Genomic DNA, 9,153 nt, shown 5'->3' with positions numbered 1-9,153 from the left:
TGCCCCTGTGCTGTATGAAGCAGCCTGTAGATGTTGACTGCTAGGGAGTCTGAGAAACAAACTCTTTCCTTCACAAACGAGTTGATCTGCACCTTTATGAACAGCATCACCTCAGATTTTGTTCAGATGTCTCCATGTGCACAAACTCTTGTTGATGTTATGTGTCGTCCTGGTCAGGATGCTTGTATTTATCACTGATTCTTGTCACGTGTTTCAGCTTGCGTTGTCTTGTATGTGCAGTGAAAATAATCCCATCATTATACTGTAAGGTTTTAGATCAATAATTTATCCAAAATTCTGTTGATACCTATTTCTTCTTTGAGGGAGAGGGCAAGCACATGTTAATGCAACAATGAACCCAGAAGCAACAGTGCCAGCAGCCTGGGGAGCAGAATGCGACCTCAGCACTTTGTCTTTGCTCTGCTGCTTTCTCAGGCTGCACACAGTACCCATGTTTCTTTGCCTTCAAAAATAGCTAAGAGTATTAATACCTGAACACTTCTTTAGAGAGATAAACTATGTGAATATATCACATTTGAATTGATTCTTACTCAAGAAGTAAGCAAGGGGTATAGGTACAGGTGTATTTCCAAAGAAAGTTTTAATTACTGCTGTCCCTTGCAGACCCCCATTCTTTACTCCAGGCAGTAACTGGCATTCCCCACCATCAGCCAACCTGAATAAATTCATTCACACAATCTTCATTGTTCTTGCACTCTTCTTGTTTTTCTTGTTCTTAAACTCACTTCAGCCACAACTGACATGGTTGAGGTCATATGACCCAGCCCTCTGAGCACTGCTGACCATTCATTAACTGAGAACACCGATTACTGAGTGTTAGGCTCTATGTATTTTCCAAATTCTTCCCATTGTTTGCTGATGATGCAAAGGAAGCGTTTTGCGCCAGTTCTGTGACCACTGCAGATCAGCAGTACAGCCTGTAAGTAGAATAGCAAACACCACAAGATGCAGAAGCTGCACAAGCCACAGTTGGATAAGAAGAGTAAGGTATGGACTATATTTGGCCAGGGATTGTTTTTTAATGTCAGGGATACAGCAGACACTGCATACCTGGGCAGAAACCAAGAATGACGTGGTCCTTCAACCTCCTGTTTTGGCACATGCAACTAAAAGGCAGGATACAGATCATGGAAATAAGGTGCTGTTCATATTAGAATTTCAGGTGGAAATAAAAGTAATTAAATAATATACGAGTGGGATTGAATGTCATGTGAATACGCAAAAGAGAGGATTCACCTACGTATGTATCCTGAAAACAGAACTAAGCAAAAGACTTGACATCATCAGAGATTTCTCCACTGAGAAGTAAACCTGCATCTGACAACATTTCAAATTTTCTTCTGCCATTATTGTAAAAGCGTAATCACAGAATCACAGAGTGGTTTGGGTTGGAAGGTACCTTAAAGCTCATCTAGTTCCAACCCCCCTGCCAAGGGCAGGGACACCTTCCACTAGACCAGGTTGCTCCAAGCCCCTGTGTCCAACCTGGCCTTGAACACTGCCAGGGATGAGGCAGCCACAGCTTCTCTGGGCAACCTGTGCCAGCGCCTCAGCACCCTCACAGTGAAGAATTTCTTCCTAATGTCTAATCTGAATCTCCCCTCTGTCAGTTTAAAGCCATTTCCTATATGTCCTTGTAAAAAGTCCCTCCCCAGACTTCTTGTAGCCCGCCTCTATGTACTGGAAGGCTGCTCTAAGGTTTCCCCAGAGCCTTCTCTTCTCCAGGCTGAACAAGCCCAGCTCTCTCAGTCTGTCCCCATAGGAGAGGTGCTCCAGCCCTCTGATCATCTTCATGGCCATCCTCTGGACTCGCTCCAAAAGGTCCATGTCCTGCTTGTGTTGGAAGCCCCGGAGCTGAATGCAGAACAGCAGGTGGGGTGTCACCAGAGAGGAGCAGAGGCAGAGAATGGTGCTGTTATTACATATAAGAAATACCCAATGTGCCTTCTTGTGGCTTCAGTTGAATATTTACAATAAGGGAAAAAAACCAAACTCTTTATTCACACTGGATCCAGTCTCACATACATTAGTCAGTAGAAATGTTACAGTTACTCAGGTCTCTGGTATCTCAAATATATTCTCTATATTCCTTTCCTTAATGATGTTTATCTTTTTATTAACTATGTTTTTCCACTCAGGAAACACTACAAGTCCTCTTGACTAATTAAAGCATTAAAAAATCAACGTAAGAAAAAATTTCAAAGGAGAAGCTGATCAAATGCTCCTTAAATTGTTTCCAAAGGTAATTTATACTTTTCTGTATTAGTTCTGTCCCTTGCCAATTTATTTTGTGTACCAGACACAGGACTGCTTGAGCAACATGGGGCCTGAAAGAACTGTACTGAAAAACTACGTGTAAGAGATAATGGAAGACTGAAACAGAAAACGGTCGCACCACTGCTCTACAATGCCTGCTATGGGTGGGCTCTGCCAAAACACTGGGGAATAGCTCTGTCAGGTGAAGGATACTGGCTGAGCTGGATTTGGGGTACAGTTCCAGCAGATACTGTTCTGTTACAGTTTGGTGTATGCCATCAGGTTTCCCCTCTCATCACCACAAAAACGTGCGCTGGCTAAACAACTCCTCAGCAGTGGAGATGAGACGTTAGTGTTTGCCTTTTAAACCAGTCTTGATCTGCCTGTAACTTTTTCAGTTTTTAAAATGATATCAAATATTTATAGACTAACCAAACTGCAGAAGAAACACTATTAGCTTTAGTTTTACTACATAAAATATTTTATTATAATTGTTACCTATTGAGCTTTGATACATTGTGAAATGATTTCACAAAGTGCCAGCCTCCCACACAGGGATGAAATCTGCCAACACTTCTGTATTAGGTGTGTATATATATGTGTATAAGGATATGCAAATGTATGCAGATATTCATGTTCTAGAAATGGTTACAGTTTCAGTTTCAGCTCTGTGTGGGAGGCTGTTATTGAAAGAATTTCCTTCCATGGAGAGGAACAACATACACATTTTGTCTTGCCAAGGATGACCAGAGAGGAGAACTGCATGTCTGGGACTTGTCCAGGGTGCCAGAGATGCGGGAGTCCAGCCTGCTGCCTGCAGGGTAGGTGGGAGTGCTCAGGTAGTTCCAAGGACAACCTGAGCTTTGCAGCTTGCCTTCCCCTGGAGAGGACAACATGGGGGTGCTGCTAAGCAAGACTCAGTTATCCTGCACCCACGGGGGATAGCGGGAAAGCTCAGTGAGTCATCCTTTCTGCAGCTGCCTGGGTTTGCCTTGCCCGCACCCAAGGAATGGGGGAAGAGAGCTGAAAGTCCTGGGAGTGAGCTGGTGGGAAAGGATGATGTGCTGGGGGTTGGATGCAGCATGGAGGGGCCTGTGACATTTAGTGGCATGCTAGATCATACTGTACACATCTTACCATTCACAGGGAACTAAACTGACTGGCTTCCCACAGAACTTGTTCTTGGTGTGTGCCACCAGTGACGCTGTTCTTAGTGAGGAACAAGCACTCACCTCCACATGCTGCTAGTTCAAGGGCTTAGAATATTTCAGGCTAAAAGAGGTGCACGAGGAAGGACCTGCTGGTGGATGTGATGAGCAACCCCCTTGGTCACCTGTGGGTTTCCAAACTGCAGGAATCCCTGCCAGAGCAGGATTGTAGGACTTCATACAACAGCGAAAAGGCTAGAGGAAACTCTCTATTAGATGTTACAGTGACCTTGCCATTCAGGAATGGAAGGAAGGTCTCCAGAAACAGCAACCTGATTGCTGGGGCTTGGAATACAGCCCCTGCAGCAGTTCGGCCCAGGCCTCATGCCAGTTGAGGCAGGGATGCCTGCTCCTGCCTCCCTCCCCTCCTCTGCCCTCCGTGCCTGCAGCTAGCACCTGCTGGCAAAGGTCAGGCCAGTCACTGCTGGAAGTGCTTGTGGACTCTGCCCTGCACACACAGGGCAGGCAGCAGAGGTGCTCCCACAACACTCCACAGGGGAATGGTTGTGATCCCTTCCCCAGCATCCACTTCTCCCGCCCTGGCACAACTCACCTGCCTCTGGTGGCAACAATCAAAATATTTCTTTTCTCTTCAGCCCCGAAGTATATGAGGCTGTGGGGCAGAAATCAAACAATGAGGCATTTTAAGATACAGTGCAATATACAACAACTGGTTAGTAATACCCACACAGAGGGTTACCTCAGATAGGTACAGTGACATAGCGCGCTGCCCTACTGCTCTGGTCATCTCATTCTCTCCCCCTCACCCTTATTTTCAATAATATTGGGAAATGAAAAGCACTCTTGTGCTTTCTGGCTTCCTACAAAGCACCACCGTCACTCTGTGAATCCTGCTCTGAGCATTCTGGTTTTCCTCCTCGCCCAGCGCTTGTGGAGCTCACCAGCCACTGCAGTGCGGCCAGTATTATCCACAATTCACTACAAATGGCTTTACAGGAAGGACCATCTGGTTATCAGCTGCTGAAATGCGCATTTGCCTGCCCCCTGCTCCTGTTCAGTGTGTCATTCAGTCTCTCCCTGCCAGGTGCTCACCCACCAGAAGTCTTCCTGAGCAAGGGGACAAGAGGATGCAGCACTCCCGAAACAGCAGCAGGTACAGACACCACTTTGAGATCCCTGTTCTTAAGGAGGAATAAATCCCAGCTTGTCTTCAAAATGGAGATGATGCACAGGTAGTTGCCTGGCTCAGAGAGCAACCTTGCGCTATTACAAGCAACTGCGCTGGTACTCGAACGAGCAGGTCAGGTCCAGTGTCTGAGGTGACATCACACACAGCAGCCACTGGCATTACTGATGATGTCACTTTGTTCTGGGAAGCCCATTTACTCAAAACTCTGTGCCATTTAGGAGATGGTTTTGCTCACAGACCAAACGCTCACCTGTCATTATACTGCAGTCCTATTGCAAGGAAAACATCTGCAAAAAACCCCCTGTCTGAAGACCACAGACATACTGTAGAACTTGCAAGTAAAAAATACTGAGGTAAAAAATAGGCTAAAAGCAGGATGTTCCCTGAGCCAAGCAACATTTGCTCAGGTATCTTCTAAGTGAGGGTAAATTTTTCCCCAGCTTTCAAACTGGAAACACACCACCCTTTGTTCTTCAACCTCTCACAAGGAAGTCATGCAGACCAAGGCTTTGCTGAGCAAATACATAATTTTTCCTAGTCTGCCAGTTTTATCTTGATCTTGGCTCCCTGCCTTTCGGCAGCACACAGGATAAAGACAACTTAGTTTTTAGGTTGATACACTTCACCCCTTCCTTATTAGGGAAAAAAACGCCACCAATTCCTAGGTTTGAGATACTTGCTGTCACCCGGTATAATTATATCCAGTGTTATCCTCCTGGCTGTATCATGCTGTAGAATTTGTTTGGGAGGTAGACAGGCAGAAGGAATTTGAAGTCCCTGCTTCAGGCTTCTTCCTCTCATTTTAAGAGAAGTGAACTTGCTTTTACAAGGTGCCCAAGAGCTGGCCCTGAGTGCCCCCTTCCCTGCCAGCAGTGCTGGGGATGGGCACAGGCAGCAGCAGAACTGCAGGTCCTGCTGCCTCACTGCAGCCCTCCCTTGGAGAAGGCAGTGAGCAGCTCACACCTCGGGGTCACCAACACCCTGCTTTCTCTGCTGTCCCCACCACAAAGCTGACAGCTCTCCAATGGTATCTTGCTTAGGACAGCTGTTTAGGCAGCTTCTGAAGTTAACAGAGGGGATGCACTTAAAGCTTCCTCCTATTCACCATCTGTAATGAAGAATTCATCTCCCTGTGCTAAGATGGACTACTTTGTAGAGGCTCCACTGCAACTAATTACGATGTAAGCACAGATGGCTACAGAAGTCACTTTGGTTTAAAACAGCTGATTAGGAGAGAGTCCCAGTATAAATAAGAGCTCAGTATCTGGCTTCTAGAATGTCCTGGGTTCAGCTACAGCAGTCATTTTTTCTCCTTCTTAGTAGCTGGTGCAGTGCTGTGGTTTTGACTTTCAGCCTGGGAACAATGCTGATAACACCGATGTTTTTAGTTGTTGCTAAGTAATGTTTACTCTGACCAAGGACTTTCTCAGTCTCATGCTTTGCCAGAGAGGAGGGGAAGCCAGGAGGAAGCAGAGGCAGGACACCTGACCCAAACTGGCCAAAGGGGTATTCCATACCACAGCACGTCATGCCCAGTATATAAACTGGGGGGAGTTACCCGGAAGGCCCAGATCGCTGCTCGGGTCGGGCTGGGTATCGGTCGGCGGGTGGTGAGCGGTTGTGTCCTTTTCCCTTGTTATTCCTCTTATCATTATTATTGGTAGCAGTAGTGGTTTGTATTATACCTTAGTGACAGGAGAGCTGTTATCTCAACCCGTGGGAGTTACATTCCTTCGATTCTCCTCCCCATCCCTCCGGGAGCGGGGGGAGGAAGGAAAAGGGGGGGAGTGAGCGAGCGGCTGCGTGGTTCCAAGTTGCCGGCTGGGCTTAAACCACGACATAGAATTAAGATGAACAACAGTTCACTTCATAGCTCACCTAATTCACCTAACATTTGAGAACTATAATGGTGTTTTGATGGCCAGGTATGTCAGTTTCTTATAAATTTATCTGTTAAGTATGGACCGTAAAGAAATTCTTTGAACACTCTCATCCTAAAAATGGCAACATTAACATATATGATATTTTACAGGCCCGAGACTACAGCTGACTGGGAGATTTAATGCCTGGAAAATGATGCCAAAGTCTTACTGCTCTAAGCTTTAATTGGCATCTTGGATGTTCTTGTAGGGAAAAAAAAAAATCTGTCTCACAGTAGAAAAATGCAGAGAGATGCTGAGTATTTCTGAAGAAAATGCATATGGTCAAAGTTATTCATCAGCTTGGTTTCCAGAGAGAGGAGATGGGAGGCCAGTATCTACACTGCCCCATGACTTCAGAAGCCAGTGAGTAATTTCAACCTGTTCTGAAAAGGTGTCAAGGAGAGAGGAGTTTCAAAGGTCATTAAGTTCATGCAAGCCCTGTGAAGATCAGATCAGTGACTGGGAAGGAGGAACAAGTAATGCCCCCGGCAGGAAAAGATGGGCAGAAAGATGCCGTGTCTCCTGCCCAGTGGGGACAATGTCAATCAACAGGGGAACATAGAAGAAGACAGTGGAGCTACAGGAGGTGTAGCACATTCACAAGCAACAAGACTTCGTTAGTTCTGCTCTTCACAGCACTTGTTTTAAAGACAGCTCTTTCCTCAGGATTTGCCAAAAGCTGATTTTATAATGATGATTTAATTCTACTGTGCCACCCTTCCTGCAGGAAAAGTCCTTGGCAAGATTACAAACAGCTACCCTCTACCAAAATGTGAGAGCTGCCATACCCACATTACAATGTAGACTGCATGTCTCAGCTGGTCTGACACGAAACACCAACCACCAGCTACACAGAGGTATTGTCATACTGCATTTTACAACAGCACGAAAGCAGACACAAGTTTTGATGGTTTTGATCACCATCAGCACACAGAAACACATTTCCTTACACTTTGGTATGTTTGATGCAATGTGAATGACAAATGAACAAGGACAAAACCCAAATCTTCCTCTCTTATGAATGAATACAGTTTCGCTATTTTCCTGACAATACAGAACAAATTGTTGTGGTCCTTTTTAAATGACTATACCAAACCGAGTGTCATAACAAGACATGTAACAGCCATCACTACAGATTGCTCAAATCTGCCATCATTTCTTGCAGTCAACTGAAAAAGCAGTGAAGTTTTATAACAACATTCTACAGTTCATTACAAACATCTGCTGCCATAAAGGGTAATTTTACTGATTCACTAGACAATTAATCCTGCGCTGTAACTTAGTAAAATCAGCACTGAAATGTGTACTTTGCAAACAAGGCAATATAAAGCAAACATTAACTGTAGAGTGCAACTTCACGTATTTTGTAATAAGGTAATCACAGAGCAATTCCTTCAAACAATAAAGGCATTGTCATGTTAACAATGTGCCAGATGCAAACTAGCAGAAACAAGTTAAACTTCAGAAGAGAAAACCTCCTGCAGAAATGCAGCTTCTGGTAAAGAAACCAGAAGGGAGCAGCAAAAGCATCCTCCAGTACTCCCAGAATCTGCTCATACCGGCAGAACAGTTTTCCTTTGTCTCCCAGAAATTTAACAGCAAGTGGATACAACCCCTGCTACTTTGCACTGTTTATACTAGCAAAAAGAGCTACAAAAATAGATTCAATCAGTGTTTATGATACAAACATACCTGTGGCCAATCTCATGGCTAATGCCATGAGCCATTGCCTTACCCTAATGCTGTACCCAGTGAATCACTAACATTAATCATATGGGAAGAGCAGGAAGGCAGCACTTAAAGCATGCTGGAGTGCTTTCCCAATGGCAGATGCTGCAGAGACAACTGCTTATGCCCTACGTAAAATATCCTTATATTGGCTGTTGTATTCAAACCTTCAAACCATGACTGCCTTTCACAAGTAGCACAAGTAATTTTGTCGGATGTTATTTCAGACTTCATCATGACCAGAGCCTAGGGCTGCTCTGTTTGGCAATGTTGGATTGGCAGAGCATGCAGAAAGGCCCCCTAGCTTCCCCTCTTTGGCAGTTACATGTTATTTTGCCCAAAAGCTCAGTTCCTTATCTCTTCCTGGCACATTCCCTAAATAAATGAAACAAACACTTGGTGGTTACTGGCACTGGCCAGGGAGGAGGACCTGAAGCTCCTCAAGACTGAAGTGGTATCCTCCATTTCCTGAGCGCTGACTCCTTGACAGCTATTCACAACACTGGTTAGCAAGAGCTGCCTTATTCTGAGAAAGGAAGCAAGGCCCCTGCCCTTGTGAGGCACTCTTGGTGGTACGGACAGCGCCCTCAGAAGTAACTTCCAAATCCCAGGTGCTCCTCACATGGGAGGGTGGGCTGGGAGGGCCGAGAGGCAGGAGTGGCAGCCTGTGGCTCTGACAGTGGCAGGCACCACCTGCAGATACGCAGGGGCCTGGACAGCACTCAGGTGTTCACTTAATCACAACGTAGGTGGAGGTGGGAGGGAACTAACTGGAACATAAGGAAAGCATGGAAAAGCAAGGCTGGTCCTTTATGTGCCAATTCAAACAGGCGCCATTCTGCAGCTGCTGTCCACGCTGAAGGAAGCA

The sequence above is a fragment of the Nestor notabilis genome, unplaced genomic scaffold, assembly GCF_000696875.1.
Source record: "Nestor notabilis isolate BGI_N333 unplaced genomic scaffold, ASM69687v1 scaffold12432, whole genome shotgun sequence".
Taxonomy (NCBI): domain Eukaryota; kingdom Metazoa; phylum Chordata; class Aves; order Psittaciformes; family Psittacidae; genus Nestor; species Nestor notabilis.
Note: the sequence above shows the minus strand (reverse complement) of the source record.